At 26.4% G+C, this 16,548-nt stretch overlaps 1 protein-coding gene across 6 annotated transcripts in view; it reads right to left on the bottom strand.

The window, feature by feature from the left end:
• The window catches only part of boss (G protein coupled receptor bride of sevenless), a 31,523-nt gene extending 22,115 nt beyond the window's left edge, over positions 1-9,408 (bottom strand). The window contains exon 1 of one of the 6 annotated variants that reach the window (XM_075289478.1): positions 9,393-9,408. The gene's annotated coding sequence lies outside the window, so the exon portion shown is untranslated. Of the gene's footprint in view, positions 1-8,936; positions 9,064-9,184 lie in introns of those variants that run through there. The other 5 variants (XM_075289473.1, XM_075289474.1, XM_075289475.1 and 2 more) reach the window with 5 other exon arrangements.
• Between the last annotated feature and the right edge of the window lie 7,140 nt (positions 9,409-16,548).

Below are 16,548 nucleotides of genomic sequence, written 5' to 3'. Positions count from 1 at the left end.
TGAGAAAATTTTGTATAGAAAAATTTGCTATACAAATAAAATTTTGAAAAAAAATTAAATTGAAATATATTTTTGAAAAACTTTCTATAGAAAATTTTCTGCAGAAATAAAATTTTGAATCTTTGAAATTTTGAACAAAACTTTCTATATATATTTTGGCAAAATTTTCTATAGAAATAAAATTTTCAGAAAATTTTTTACAGAAGCATTTGCTATATAAATTAAATTTTGAAAAAAAAAAAATTAAATAGAAGTAAAATTTTGAGAAAATTTTCTATAGAAAAAAAAAAATTTTGGCAAAATTTTCTATAGATATAAAACTTTGAGAAAATTTTCTATAGATATAAAATTTTGAAAAAATTTTCTATAGAAATAAAAATTTGACAAAATTTTCTGCAGAAATAAAATTTTGAGGAAAATTTCTATAAGTATAAAATATTGGCAAAATTTTCTATAGAAATCAAAATTTATGAAATTTTTCTATCGAAATCAAATTTTTCAGAAAATTTTTTATAGAGACCAAATTTAGCCAAAATTTCCTCTAGAAATAAAATTTTGACAAAACTTTCTATAGAAATAACAATTTAGAAAAATTTTCCATAGAAATAAAAATTTGGCAAAATTTTCTACCGAAGTAAAATTTTGAGAAAATTTTCTGTAGAAATAAAATTTTGAGAAAATTTTCTATAAAAATAAAGTTTAGAGAAATTTTTGACAAAACTTTGTATAAAAATATTTTTATGGCAAAATATTCCATAGAAATAAAATTTTGAAAAAAAAATTTTGAAAAATTTCTATAGGAATAAAAGTTTGAAAAAATTTCCTGTAGATATAAAATTTTGGAAAAATTTTCTATAGAAATAAAATTTTGAAAAACTTTCTATAGAAATAAAATTTTGGCATCATTTTCTACAGAAATAAAATTTTTACAACATTTTCTATAGAAATAAAAATTTGACAGAATTTTCTGCAGAAATAAAATTTTGAGAAAATATTCTATTAAAATAAAGTTTTTAGAAAATTTGAGAAATAAAATTTGAACAAAACTTTCTATATATATTTTGGCACAATTTTCTATAGGAAAAAAAAATTTCAGAAAATTTTCTACAGAAAGATTTGCTATACAAATTAAATTTTGAAAAAAAAAAAAATTAAATAGAAATAAAATTTTGAGAAAATTTTCCATAGAAATAAAATGTTGACAAAATTTTCTATATGAATAAAATTTTGGCAAAATTTTCTATAGATATAAAATTTTGTATAGAAAAATTTGCTATTCAAATAAAATGTTGAAAAGAAATTAACTAGAAATAAAATTTGGGCAAAATTTTCTATGGATATAAAATTTTGAGAAAATTTTCTATAGATATAAAATTTTGAGAAAATTTTCTATGGATATAAAATTTTGAGAAAATTTTCTATAGCAATTTTAGAAAATTTTCTATAAGTATAAAATTTTAACAAAGTTTTCTACAGAAATAAAATTTTGAAAAAAAAATTAACCAGAAATAAAATTTTGGTAAAATTTTCTATAGAAATAAAATTTTGAGAAAATTTTCTATAAAAATAAAATTTTGGCAAAATGTTCTATAGACCTGTTATTTATCAATAAGGGAACTGATGTACTGATATTTTGCGCATATTTGTTGTTTGCCTTCACGCAAGACCATCTAATGCCTTATTTATTAATGATGATAACTCAGTGCGACTAATCGAATTTTTGTCAAAAAATTCGACAACTGGAAGTAGACTTTTTGTAATCTGAAGAATCTACTAAATCCTACTTTATTTAATTTTCAAAGTTGGGTAAGTTCTACAAGCCGACCCGATTTTTATGGTAACTAAAATAGACTAATCGAACTTTAACTATAAAGTCAATAAATTTAATTTGAATTGAAGGGAGAATATGAATTAATAATTTTTTCTGAAAATAAATCAAAAATCGGAAGCTCGATTGTCAAAAATCGATCTTACACTGATTATCGGAAATAATTCTTTCAATATTAAAAAATAGAAACTTGGAGAAATTGATTTTTCAAAATTTGCAAAATTTTTTGAAAATATCGAAATGTGTAAATTTTTTTAAAAAGTCGAAAATTGAAATTTTTGATTCTCATTGCAATCTCTAATTGACTGAGTTTCGGCCTGATCGAATGTAGCGTCATTCCTGGTTTGTTTTTATTATTATTATGTTCTTGTGTTTGTTGTTGTTTTTTTTGTGATTTATTCAATGAAAGTAGCTCACATGTCCATTGTCTTAAAGCCATCTGAGGGCGCTTGACCACTCTCTTCCCTTAGATTTTTCTTTTGCAGTTTTTACCATTAAATCGATTTTTGTTTTCCATTTCTGCTAGCCACTAAATCAGAGATTGAGATGTCCAAACGAATGTACTGAATGTGATGGAAATTAAGTTTACTGGCCCATTGTGTTTCTTCGAGCATTTCTAATTGACTTAGCCGTTACCAATGGTGGCCAATGGAAAAATGAACGGAAGGGAAACATTGTACAAATACGGCATTACTGCTCCATACTGAGATTTCACAAAAAGACCCAAATACTGACAGCGACCCATATAGGGGATTAGCCAACATTTCTGTTTTACATTCACATGTAGGCTTCGTATTGGCCCATATTGATTTTTGTTGGGTTCTTTGGTGACTTTTGTGTAAAGATCCATATTTAAGGAAAACGCCATGTAAGACTATAGAATGCTTACATTTATGAATTTTCTCTATGGTATTGAAAAAGATATCGATATAAAAAGTAAACATAGGACACATTACTCGGTTATATACACTTGGAAAAAAATTTATATAATCTAAACTATTTTGTAAAGCAAAACTTATTAGGATTCCCATGAAGGGAATAATGTTAAAAAACATTTAAAAAAAAAAATAAAACAAGTAAGGATAGTTGAAAGTATGGCGGGTCCGACTATATAATATCGGACAAAAGATGTGTCTGGAAGCTATATCTAAATCTGAACCTATTTCTTCCTAAATCAATAGGGTTTTATTCTAACCAAAACTAGATACTTGCGTTAAGTTTGACGTCGACTGAATTACGATTTAAACCTTCATTATGAAAAATGTGTTCATCGACATATGGACATGGCCAGATCGACTCAGGGGCACGTTTACCAAAGTTTCCAGAATTCTACCGAAAATGGTAGATTATTTACTGTTTGGTAGATTGGTAGAGTTTTTGACGTTTTGGTAAATTTTGCAAAACATTTCTCTCCAAATAAGAGGTATGTTACTTCAATTTTCTATATAAATGGAATTTTGACCAAATTTTCAATAGAAAAAAAATTTGAGAACATTTTTTATAGAAATAAAATTTTGAGAAAAATTTCTATAGAAATAACATTTGGAGAAAATTTGTATAGAAAGAAAATTTCGACAGAATTTTGCAATAGAAACAAAATTTTGAAAGATATTCTATAGAAACAAAATTTTGAGAGGTATTCTATAGAAATACAATTTTGACAAAACTTTCTCAAGAAATACATTTTTTACAAAATTTTCTATAGACATAAAATTTTGAAAAAAAAAAATTCTATAAAAATAAAATTTTGAGAATATTTTATATAGAACTAAAATATATGATAGAAATAAAATTGTGACATAATTTGCTAAACAAATAAAATTGTGGCAAATTTGTCTATAGAAATAAAAATTTTACAAACATTTTAGAAAACATTTGCTTTAGAATTAAAATTTTGAAAATGGTTGCTTTAGAAATAAAGTCTATACAAAATTTTCTATAGAAATAAAATTTTGACATAATTTTCTATAGAAATAAAATTTTGACAAAATTTCTTATAGAAATAAATTTTTGAGAATATTATCTGTAGAAATAAAATCTTGAGAAAATTTTCTATAGAAATAAAATTTTAACATGATTTTCTTAGAAATAAAATTTTGAGAACATTGTCTATAGAAATAAAACTTTGACAAGATATTCTATAGAAATAAAATTTTGACAAGACTCTCTATAGAAATAAAATTTTCACAAAACTTTCTATAGAAATAAAATTTTGACAAAATTTTCTATAGAAATAAAATTTTGAAACAATTTTTTTTTAAATAATACAATTTTCACAACATTTTCTATAGAAATGAAATGTTTACAAGATTTTCTATAAAAATAAAATTTTGAGAAAATTGTCTATAGAAATAAAATTTTAACAAGATATTCTATAGAAATACAAGTTTGACAAGACTTTCTATAGAAAAAAAATTTTGACAAAATTTTCTATAGAAATAAAATTTTTGAAAAATTTTCTATAGAAATATATTTTTGACACAATTTTCTATAGAGATAAAATTTCGACAATATTTTATATAGAAATAAAGTTTTGACAAGATTTTCTATAGAAATAAAATGTTGATAAGACTTTCTATAGAAATAAAATTTTGACAAAATTTTCTATAGAAATAAAATTTTGTCTAAATTTTCTGTAAATTAAAGTTTGACAAAATTTTCTATAGAAATAAAATTTTGACAAAATTTTCTATAGAAATACAATTTTGACAAAATCGAGAAACATATTTTGGCAAAATTTTGTATAGAAATAAAATTTTGACAAAATTTTTCTATTTTGTATAGAAATCAAATTTTGACAAAATTTTCGATAGAAATAAAATTTTGAAAAAAATTTCCATAGAAATAAAATGTTGCAAAATTTTCTAAGGAAATAAATTTCTTACAAAGAGATAAAATTTTGAAAAAAATCTATAAAAATAAAAGTTTGCGAAGATTTTCTATAGAACTAAAATATTTTATAGAATTAAAATTGTGACATAATTTGCTAAACAAATAAAATTGTGGCAAATTGTGTGACAAAATTTTCTATAGAAATATAATTTTGACACAATTTTCTATAGAGATAAAAATTTGACAATATTTTCTATAGAAATAAAATTTTGACAAGATTTTCTATAGAAATACAATTTTTGAGGAAATTGTATATAGAAATAAAATTTTGACAAGACTCTCCATAAAATACAAGATTAATAAGACTTTCTATAGAAATAAAATGTTGACAAAATTTTCTATAGAAATAAAAATTTGATAAGATATTCTATAGAAATAAAATTTTGACAAGATTTTCTATAGAAGTAAAATTTTGACAAGACTTTATATAGAAATAAAATTTTCTATAGAAATAAAATTTTGATAAGATATTCTATAGAAATAAAATTTTGACAAGACTCTCCATAGAAATACAAGTTTGACAAGATTTTCTATAGAAATAAAATTTTAACAAAATTTTCTATAGAAATAAAATTTTGAAAAAATTTTCTATAGAAATAAAATTTTTGAAAAATTTTCTATAGAAATATAATTTTGACACAATTTTCTATAGAGATAAAATTTTGACAAGATTTTCTATAGAAATAAAATTTAGACACAATTTTCTATAGAAATGAAATTTTTACAAGTTTTTCTATAGAAATAAAATTTTGAGAACATTGTCTGTAGAAATAAAATTTTGACAAGATATTCTATAGAAATAAAATTTTTCAAAATTTTCTATAGAAATAAAATTTTGACAAGATTTTCGATAGATAGAAAATTTTGATAATACTTTCTATAAAGAAAAATTTGACAAAATTTTCTATAGAAATACAATTTTGAAAAAGTTTGCTCAGTAGCCGGCCCTGAGAAATATTTGCAAAGACACCGTGTACCGATTCCATGTTAAGCTCAATGACAAGGGACGTCTTATTTATAGCCGAGTCCGAACGGCGTTCCAAATTGCAGTGAAACCACTTAGGTAAGCTTTGAAACACTCAGAAATGTCACCAGCATTACTGAGGTGGGATAATACACCGCCGAAAAATTTTTGGTGTTTGGTCGAAGCGGGAATCGAACCCACGACCTTATGTATGCAAGGCGGGCATGCTAACCATTGCACCACGGGGGCTCCCTAAGAAAGGTTAACTTGTATCCAATTTTGGCCTTGTCATAAGGATATTGGAATTGATTCCGAGCCAAAGATGTCACCTCTTAAGAAAAAGAAATTTTTTAGGGAGCTAATTAAAATTATAACATTGAAAAAAATATTTAAGTAATATTAAAGATTAAGCAACCAAAATTTTTGGAATGCGAAATTTACAAAATATTAAGGACAAATTTCTTTAAATTAATGAAATTTTAATTAAAGTTTATTAGTTTATTATATTTTGCTTCAAAAATTTTTTCATTCAATTTAGGACACAAATTTGTAAATTTGCGTCCTTCCGTTAAAGTCGCATGTCTTTGAACTAACGCTGATTTTCCTTAAAGTAAAGAAACACATTTTTGGTTTAAAGAAGTTGTCCTTAAATTATTTGTAATAAATTTGTAAATTTGCGTCTTCCGTTAAAGTCGCATGTCTTTGAACTAACGCTGATTTTCCTTAAAGTAAAGAAACACATTTTTGGTTTAAAGAATTTGTCCTTAAATTATTTGTAATATTGAAACTTTAGATTTAAAATAAAAACGCTTCAAATATATACTAAGACTTATTTTGAGGATTTAGCGTCTTTGGTTTAAAGTTTTTTTTTTGTTTTGGAATTAAGAAAACATTTTTTACTTTGTAGTATCTGTTATAATGTGGATTTTTAAACTGGCATTTGTTTGTACGTGAGTATCTTTATTAATAAACCGCGAAAAAGAAAATAAAAATTTAATAAATGAGATCTTTATCCTATTGGTGCTAAATTTAAAGCCAGATAGGTCGCTAAAAACTTTTTATTTTTAAGAAGCCACATCTTTGGTTCGCAATCCACAACCAAAATCCTTAAGGGCAGGTCAACATCTTTGGATCCAAGTAAATTATTTTTTGAGTGAACACAGGCCTCATGTATCGATTTTTTGTTTTTCTTGTTGTGATAAATTAATAAAGCTGTTCATGCATAATTATATTTCATTTTCAAAATCCAAATTATAGCCTATAGTTCAAAGTAAATTATAAATTTTTTTAGAGCAAAGCTTATGAGCCTTCTTTCAATTAAAACGACTTTGTTTTATAGTGTTTTTTTCTTTGATATTGTGTAAATTATGTTTCCCAAAATTTATGTTGATTTTCTTGTTTTGGAGTCTTGATCATATAGAAAATGCCATAGGGACCCAATTCATCATATATCCAGTTAAACTGTGGCTCTCGTTTACGGCCACATTTTTATACCCTTCACCACTACTGTGGTACAGGGTATAATAAGTTTGTGCATTTGTATGTAACGCCAAGAAGGAAAAGTCTGAGACCCATCGTTTAGTATACCGATCGTCTTAGAATTAAATTCTGAGTCGATTTAACGATGTCCGTCTGTCTGTCCGTCTGTCTGACTGTCTGTCTGTTGATGTATTTTTGTGTGCAAAGTACAGCTCGCAGTTTTAGTCCGATTGTCCTAAAATTTGGTATAGGGTCCTGTTTCGGCTCAAAGACGATCCCTATTGATTTTGAAAAAAATCGGTTCAGATTTAGATATAGCTGCCATATATATTTTTCACCGATCTGGTCATAATTGGCGTGTATATCAACCGATCTTCCTCAAATTCCGTACATCCGAATATTTTATGAGTCTCGAAATACTTGCAAAATATGAGCCAAATCCGTTCAGATTTAGATATAGCTTCCATATATAGCTTTCGCCCGATTTACACTCATTTGCCCACAGAGGCCAATTTTTTGCTCCGATTTAGTTGAAATTTTGCACAGGGAGTAGAACTAGCATTGTTGCTATGCGTGTCAAATTTGGTTGAAATCGGTTCAGATTTAGATATAGCTCCCATATATAGCTTTCGCCCGATTTAAACTCAAATGACCACAGAGGCTAATTTTTTGCTCCGATTTAATTGAAATTTTGCACAGGGAGTATAATTAGCATTGTAGCTATGCGTGCCAAATTTGGTTGAAATCGGTTCAGATTTAGATATAGCTCCCATATATAGCTTTCGCCCGATTTACACTCATATGACCGTAGAGGCCAATTTTTAACTCCGATTTAGTTGAAATTTCACACAGGGAGTAGAATTAGCATTGTAGCTATGCGTGCCAAATTTGGATGAAATCGGTTCAGATTTAGATATAGCTCCCATATATATGTTTTTCTGATTTCGACAAAAATGGTCAAAATACCAGCATTTTCCTTGTAAAATCGCCACTGCTTAGTCGAAAAGTTGTAAAAATGACTCTAATTTTCCTAAACTTCTAATGCACATATATCGAGCGATAAATCATAAATTAACTTTTGCGAAGTTTTCTTAAAATTGCTCCAGATTTAAATGTTTCCCATATTTTTTTACTAAAATTGTGTTCCACCCTAGTGCATTAGCCAACTTAAATTTTGAGTCTATAGATTTTGTAAAAGTCTATCAAATTCTGTCCAAATCGAGTGATATTTAAATTTATGTATTTGGGACAAACCTTTATATATAGCACCCAACGCATTTGACGGATGTGATATGGTATCGAAAATTTAGATCTACAAAGTGGTGAAGGGTATAATATAGTCGGCCCCGTCCGACTTTAGACTTTCCTTACTTGTTTTAATATAGAACTCGATCTATAAATTAATATAAATGTTGCTGTAGAAAGTCCATGGTGTAGATACGGCCTACCATCGAATACACTTGATAACATAGATATTTTGTCCCTCATAAAAAACTTTATGTTCCTGTTTCCATGAGTTTTTTTTTACAACATTCCATTTTTATATTATTTCCATTTTTACATATTTTTTTACATTTTTGTTTTTATTTTAATTTTGTTATAATTTGTCCATCAATTTCGGTTAAGCCAATTATCACTCATTATTTTTTCTTTATTTTTTTTTTTAATTTATTAGGAATATTTTTAATTATTTTTTTAATGTTATTTTAAATAAATTTTCCAAGTTTTTCATATGTAATATCCAACAAGCCAAAAAAAAAAACAAATTCCAACCAAATTTTCAAATCACAATTTTTAGCACTGGAAACCATTTAAATGATACCACGGAGAATACACGTTATCGATAAAAATGACAAATTGAAACTAGCCTCCAACAATAGAATTGACCAACAAAGCCCTGTCTGCGATGCGATATTTTCATGTGAAACCAATAGAAACGTGAACGAGAAAAAAAATATACAACAAAACGAAGCGATAATTAATGCCAATGTTTGCTATTTTCAGTAGTTTTGCATAACTACCATACAATTGTTCTTGTTTTTCCGTATCGCTGGTGTTACTATTGAGGCGCTATTGTTATACGAGCGATATAAATGTTTGTGAATAGAATTTTGGTTAGTTTTTGTTTATGATTTTTCCCCAAATCTATGGATTAAAGGAAAAACTAGTGAAATAGAGAGCCGTCCGTTTGATTGGTATATAAAAGTGGAACCGTACTACCGGACTAACCGATCAGAACGTCAACCGTTGTTAAGCACATATACGCTACTAAAAAGCCAATCATTAAAAGTAATTAGAAATAACAATTTCTTAGTATTGGCCAAAAACAAGAAGGGCTTAAATAACCAAACAGTGGGTCACAGTAATAAAATATGGGGGGTTGATACGTAATTAGGGGATGAATAAATACATTTTTTTTACACAATGAGTACACAATGGTTCGCATGGCTACCTTGCCTATAAAGATTATATATCCTTATACTAGGTTTTTAGAAATTCAAGCCATTGTGAGGCTTGCATATAGATTTTTTCACTATTTATTAATAAATCAAATCTTAAGAGCCAAAATATTAAGTCTTTAGCTTTTAAAAAATTTTAATAAATTTTATATATTATGTGAATGGTGTTTGAGTTTGACTTGAATTTAAGTTGAATTCATATATTGTCATTATTAAAAAAAAAAAAAAAAAAAAACAAGTATATACGGCCGTAAGTTCGGCCAGGCCGAAGCTTATGTACCCTCCACCATGGATTGCGTAGAAACTTCTACTGAAGACTGTCATCCACAATCGAATTACTTGGGTTGCGGTAAAACTTGCCGATGGCAAGGTATCTTAAAACTTCCTAACACCGTACTATATACCATATAGTCCATACGTGGTATATATTAAACTAAAAAAGGCCGATTCAATACGTATATAATTAAGTTTAAAGTTTCTATAGAAATACAATTTTGACAAAATAAAATTTTGACAACATTTTCTATAGAAGTAAAATTTGGAAAAAAAATTCTATAGAAATAAAATTTTTACAAAATTTTCTATAGAAATAAAATTTTGACAAAATTTTCTATAGAAATAAAATTTTGACAAAATTTTCTATAGAAATAAAATTTTGACAAAATTTTCTATAGAAATAAAATGTTGACAAAATTTTCTATAGAAATAAAATTTTGACAATGTTTTCTATAAAAATAAAATATTGGTATATTATGTCAACCGGATCGGATGAAATTTGCTTCTCTTAGAGGCTCCGCAAGCCAAATCTGGGGATCGATTTATATGGGGGCTATATATAATTATGGACCAATTCCTGCATGGTTGTTGGATACCATATACTAACACCATGTACCAAATTTCAATCGGATCGGATGACTTTTGCTCCTCTAAGAGGCTCCGGAGGTCAGATCTGGGGATCGGTTTATATGGGGGCTATATATAATTATGGGCCGATGTGGACCAATATTTGCATGGTCATTAGAGAAAATATACCAACACCATGTACCAAATTTCAGCCGGATCGGATGAAATTTGCTACTCTTAGAGCAATCGCAAACCAAATTTGGGGGACCGTTTATATGGGGGCTATACGTAAAAGTGGACCGATATGGACCAATTTTTGCATGGTTGTTAGAGACCATATACTAACACCACGTACCAAATTTCAGTCGGATCGGATGAAGTTTGCTTCTCTTAGAGCAATCGCAAGCCAAATTTGGGGGTCCGTTTATATGGGAGCTATACGTAAACGTGGACCGATATGGTCCATTTCCAATACCATGCGACCTACATCAATAACAACTACTTGTGCCAAGTTTCAAGTCGATAGCTTGTTTCGTTCGGAAGTTAGACGGACGGACGGACATGCTCATATCGACTCAGAATTTCCCCACGACCCAGAATATATATACTTTATGGGGTCTTAGAGCAATATTTCGATGTCTTACAAACGGAATGACAATGTTAATATACGCCCATCCTATGGTGGAGGGTATAAAAACATGTGAATCCTATTTCTTGGCCTACAAGTCCCTAGAATGCCAGGTTAGTTATGAATATAATTTCCATTTGTCTTGAAGTTCGCTTGAATTTGATAACATCAATAATTTGTGTCGAGTTTGAGTTCGATTTGAATTTAACTTGAATTCACATATTGTCCGTATTTATAAAACATGTGAATTTCCGAGAAAAAAAATATCTAGGCCTATAATTCTAAAGCCTTGTACGGTTATGTACGAATTTAATTTCGATTTGACTTACACTTCGTTTCAATTTGATAACTTCATTTCAATCTCAATAAAAAATCATAGTAACTTCAAGATAAACTTAAGGCAAAAAGAAATCAAATGTAATTATCACCTGAGATTAATCCAAAATCTTAAGAGTCGAAAAATTTTAATCAAATTCAAAATAATTTATGTCATGTTTGAGTTTAATTTGAATATAGCTTGAATTCACATATTGTCAGTATTTAGAAAACATGTGCATTTCCAAAAAGAAAATGTCTAGGCCTATAATTCTAAAGCCTTGTACGGTTATGTACGAATTTAATTTCGATTTGACTTACACTTCGTTTCAATTTGATAACTTCATTTCAATCTCAATAAAAAATCATAGTAACTTCAAGATAAACTTAAGGCAAAAAGAAATCAAATGCAATTATAGCCATCTTCACCTGAGATTAATCCAAAATCTTAAGAGTCGAAAAATTTTAATCAAATTCAAAATAATTTATGTCATGTTTGAGTTTAATTTGAATATAGCTTGAATTCATATATTTTTAGTATTTATGTATTCATATATTTTTAGTATTTATGAACTGCAAGCCAATTGAAAATTAAATTCACATATAAGGAGACATTCTCGGCATAGAAAATTTTTTGAGGATGATTCATATCTTTAAAAAATTATCTATGCCGAGAATGTCTGCTTATATGTGAATTTAATTTTCAATTGGCTTGCATTTCTCTTCAATTTTATATATTAATATTAATCTCAATAAAAATACACATAGAATTCAAGCTAATCTTAAGTCAAAATTAAATTAAACTCAAGTCAATTTTAGAACAATAAATTTAATAACCTAAAGAAAATTTAATTTTATCAAAATCTTGGCAAAATGAAAATTCTATGTAACTGCTGAAATTGATATGCATTTTATTTCCATTTTACTTTATTTTCAAATTATTCTCAAAGGAAATTCTAATCCAATTCAAACTAATTTTAAGTCATAATTATAATCACCTTTTTCAGAGATGTAAACTTGTGTTGAATTTTCATGATTATATCAAAATTTTAATAAACCAAAAATTTTGGAATAAATTCATATTAATTTAGATCGCATTTGAGTTTGACTTCAATTTAGCTTGAATTCATATATTTTTATTATTATTGATCAAAAGTTTGAAGCATTTTTGCAAAAATATCTTCGCCATGAATTTTAGGGACTTGTATGAATTTCATTTGGCACGCAGATAGCCTGAATTTGAACATGATTATTCCTAAATTTTAAGAGCCTACAAATTTGAATTAAATTCAAATTATTTTCGACCGAGTTTGAGTTTGACTTGAATTTAGCTTGAATTCCATGTCAATTTTTATTGAGATTAATATGAATATATAAAATTGAAGGGAACTGCAAGCCAATTGAAAATTAAATTCACATATGAGCAGACATTCTCGGCATAAATAATTTTTTGAAGATGATTCATATATTTCATAAATACTAAAAATATATGAATTCAAGCTATTGTTATTTTTTTTTTATAAACACGTGAATTATCTTCGAAAAATATCTACGGCGTAAATTCTAGGGTCTAGGGTACGGTTATGTACGAACTTCATTTTCATTTGGTTTGCGTTTCAGTTTAATTTGATGACTTCATAAAGAAACTTCATATGGAATTTAAGCTCAATTCAAGCTCTAAATAAATATATGAATCATCATTGCACAAATATCTTCGCCATTAACTCTAGGGACTTGTATGAATTAAATTCTATTTGGCTTGTAAATCGATTGATTTGAACTAAATTTTTGGAACCTATAAATTTTAATTAAATTTAAATTATTTGTAATCGAGTTTGAGTTTGACTTGACATTAGTTTGAATTCACATATTGTTAGTATTTACAAACCATGTGAATCATCTGTAAAGAAATATTTATTCCTTCAATTCTAACCGCTTGTATTGTTATATATATGAATTGTTATATATATATGAATATACATATATGAATTTAGTTCACATATGATTTGCAGATCGCTTGAATTCAAATTGAATTTGATAACATCATACCAACCTCTAGGAAAATTCCTATGGAATTCAAGCTAATTTCAGATTCTTTGCTAAATAAAGAGGATATGTAAAAATCATGAAACTGGTATGACCTTTATTTGCATTCGAATTGAATTTAAACAATCAATTCAAGGCAAATTCAAAATCATGCTATTCTTGGCCAAATCAAACTTTATTATATTCACGTTTTCCAGAGAGTCCGCCTTGTATCGAAGCTACATAATTATTACAAAATCTTAAGGGTCAAAATATTTGAATTAAAATCAAATTTTTATATTTCGAGTTGGAATTTGACTTGAATTTGGCTTGAATTCGTATATTCTTATTATTTATTAAATATGTACATTAGAAATGTATTCGCAGTTAACTCGAGGGACTTATATATGAATGTCAAATTAATTTATTTTGAATTGGAATTTGACTTGAATATGACTTGAATCCACATATTGTTATTATTTATAAAACATGTGAAATAGAAATATCTTCGCCGTTAACTCTAGGGACTTATATATGAAAATTATTTATAAAATATGTGAAATAGAAATATCTTCACCGTTAACTGTAGGGGCTTTAATTAAAATCAACATTAATTTATTACGAGTTGGAATTTGACTTGAATTTGGCTTGAATTCACATATTGTTATTATTTATAAAATATGTGAATAGAAATATCTTCGCCGTTAACTTTAGGGACTTATATAAAAATCAAATTAATTTATTTTGAATTGGCATTTGACTTGAATTTGGCTTGCATTCACATATTGTTATCGCTGATAATTCGAGGGACTTCTAATGAAATTAGTGAATGAAATTAGTCTACCCTATGGTTTTTAGTTACATTTATCTCCCCCCCCCCCCCATATGTACTGTGAGCCACTGTATTTATGTTGTAATGCACCTATAGGCTAAAAAACTACCCCTATTTGATTGAAACATGAAGGAAGTAAGAAATAACAAAACAAATGCATTTTAAGCACACACACGGCTTACACCTGTACGTTTTTTTTACAATCTGTCACATTTCTCCGTTCAATAGAAAAAAAATTGACTACTGCAACACCAAGGAAAATACACGGCACGCTTACGGAAGGGTCAACACATGGTCACTCGACTAGTGGCTCGATACACTTGTCCATTTTTTACTTACCTCCAGCTAACGATTGCCATGCCATGAAAGGGAGGTTTAAAAAGGCCTCAATGTTGTTATGGCAACATTGGAGGGGGTTCAAGAAACCGAAATAATCGTTTTTTTCGGTTTTTGTTTTGACTGGCATGTTTTGAGTGATTTTTGTTTTAGCGATTATTTCTCAATGCTGACCAACTTCACTCAATTGCCATTTGATGGACTGTATTAATGCTAGAATTTTGGGTTTTTCGATATTTGGCGGTCAAATTCGTAGTTAAATTCAGTAAGGAATGCGCTGAAGCATAACTATTGACCTTTGTATTGAATTCAAATAATTATGTAAATTACTTTCAGTATTCTTTTATAATGAGGTGGATTGAAAAAAGGGGAAACTATGTCTATTTTCTTAGTAATTTTAATAGTCCATGGGTTCACTGACAAAAATTATTAACCTAAAATGAAAGATTATGTCACGTAAATTTTGAGACACTCAATTTAAGTAAAATTCCAAAAAAAAAAAAATTCCATAGAAATAAAATTTTGACAAAATTTTCTAAAGAAATATAATTTTGACAAAATTTTTTATAGAAATAAAATTTTGACAAATGTTTCTATAGAAATACAATTTTGACAAAATTGTCTACAGAAATAAGATTTTGTCATGATTTTCTATAGAAATAAAATTTGACAAAATTGTCTATAGAAATAAAGATTTCATAAAATTTTCAAGGGAAATAAAGTTTTGACAAAATTTTGTATAGAAATTAAATATTTGACAAAATCTTCGATAAAAATAAAATATTGACAACATTTTCTATAGAAATGAAATTTTGACAAGATTTTTTATAGAAATACAATTTTGACAAAATGTTTTATAGAAATAAAAATTTGACAAAATTTTCTATAGTAATAAAATGACAAGATTTTCTATAGTAATAACATTTTGAGATAATTTTCTAAAGAAATAAAATTTTGAGAAAATTTTCTATAGAAACAAATTTTCGACAAGATTTTCTAAAGAAATAACAGTTTCTATAGAAATAAAATCTTGACAAAATTTTCTATAGAAATAAAAATTTAACAAAATTTTCTATAGAAATAAAATTTTGACAAAATTTTCTATAGAAATAAAATTTTATATTGAAATAACATTTTCACAAAATTTTCTATAGAAATAAAATTTTTGACAAAATTTTCTATAGAAATAGAAATTGGACAAAATTTTCTGTAGAAATAAAATTTTGACAAAATTTTCTATAGAAATAAAATTTTTACAAAATTTTCTATAGAAATAAAATTGTGACAAAATTTTATATAGAAATGAAATTTTGAGAAAATTTCCTATAGAAATAACATTTTGATAAAATTTTCTAAAGAACTAAAATTTTGACAATATTTTCTATAGAAATAAAATTTTGACAAAACTTTTTATAGAAATAAAATTTGGAGCAAATTTTCTACGGAAATAACATTTTGACAAAATTATCTATAGAAATAAAATTTTCATAAAATTTTCTAGAGAAATAAAATTTTGACAAAATTTGCAACAGAAATGAAATTTTGAGAAAATTTCCTATAGAAAGAACATTTTGACAAAATTTTCTAAAGAAATAAAATTTTTTATAGAAATAGAATGTTGACATAATTTTCTATAGAAATAAAAATTTAACAAAATTTTCAATAGAAATAAAATTTTGACAAAAATTTCGTAGAGAAATAAAATGTTGACAAAATTTTCTGTAAAAATAAAATTTTGACAAAATTTTCTATAGAAATAAAATGTTAGCAAAATTTTCTATAGAAATAAAATTTTGACAAAATTTCCTATAGAAATAAAATTTTGACAAAATTTTCTATTGAATTAAATTTTTGACAACATTTTCTATAGAAATAAAATTTTGATAAAATTTGCTATAGAAATAAAATTTTGACAAAAATTTTCTATAGAAATAAAATTTTGACAAC

The sequence above is a fragment of the Haematobia irritans genome, chromosome 1 (assembly GCF_050003625.1).
Source record: "Haematobia irritans isolate KBUSLIRL chromosome 1, ASM5000362v1, whole genome shotgun sequence".
NCBI lineage: Eukaryota > Metazoa > Arthropoda > Insecta > Diptera > Muscidae > Haematobia > Haematobia irritans.
The sequence above is the reverse complement of the archived record's forward strand: the minus strand, read 5'-3'. Positions and strand labels throughout refer to the sequence as shown.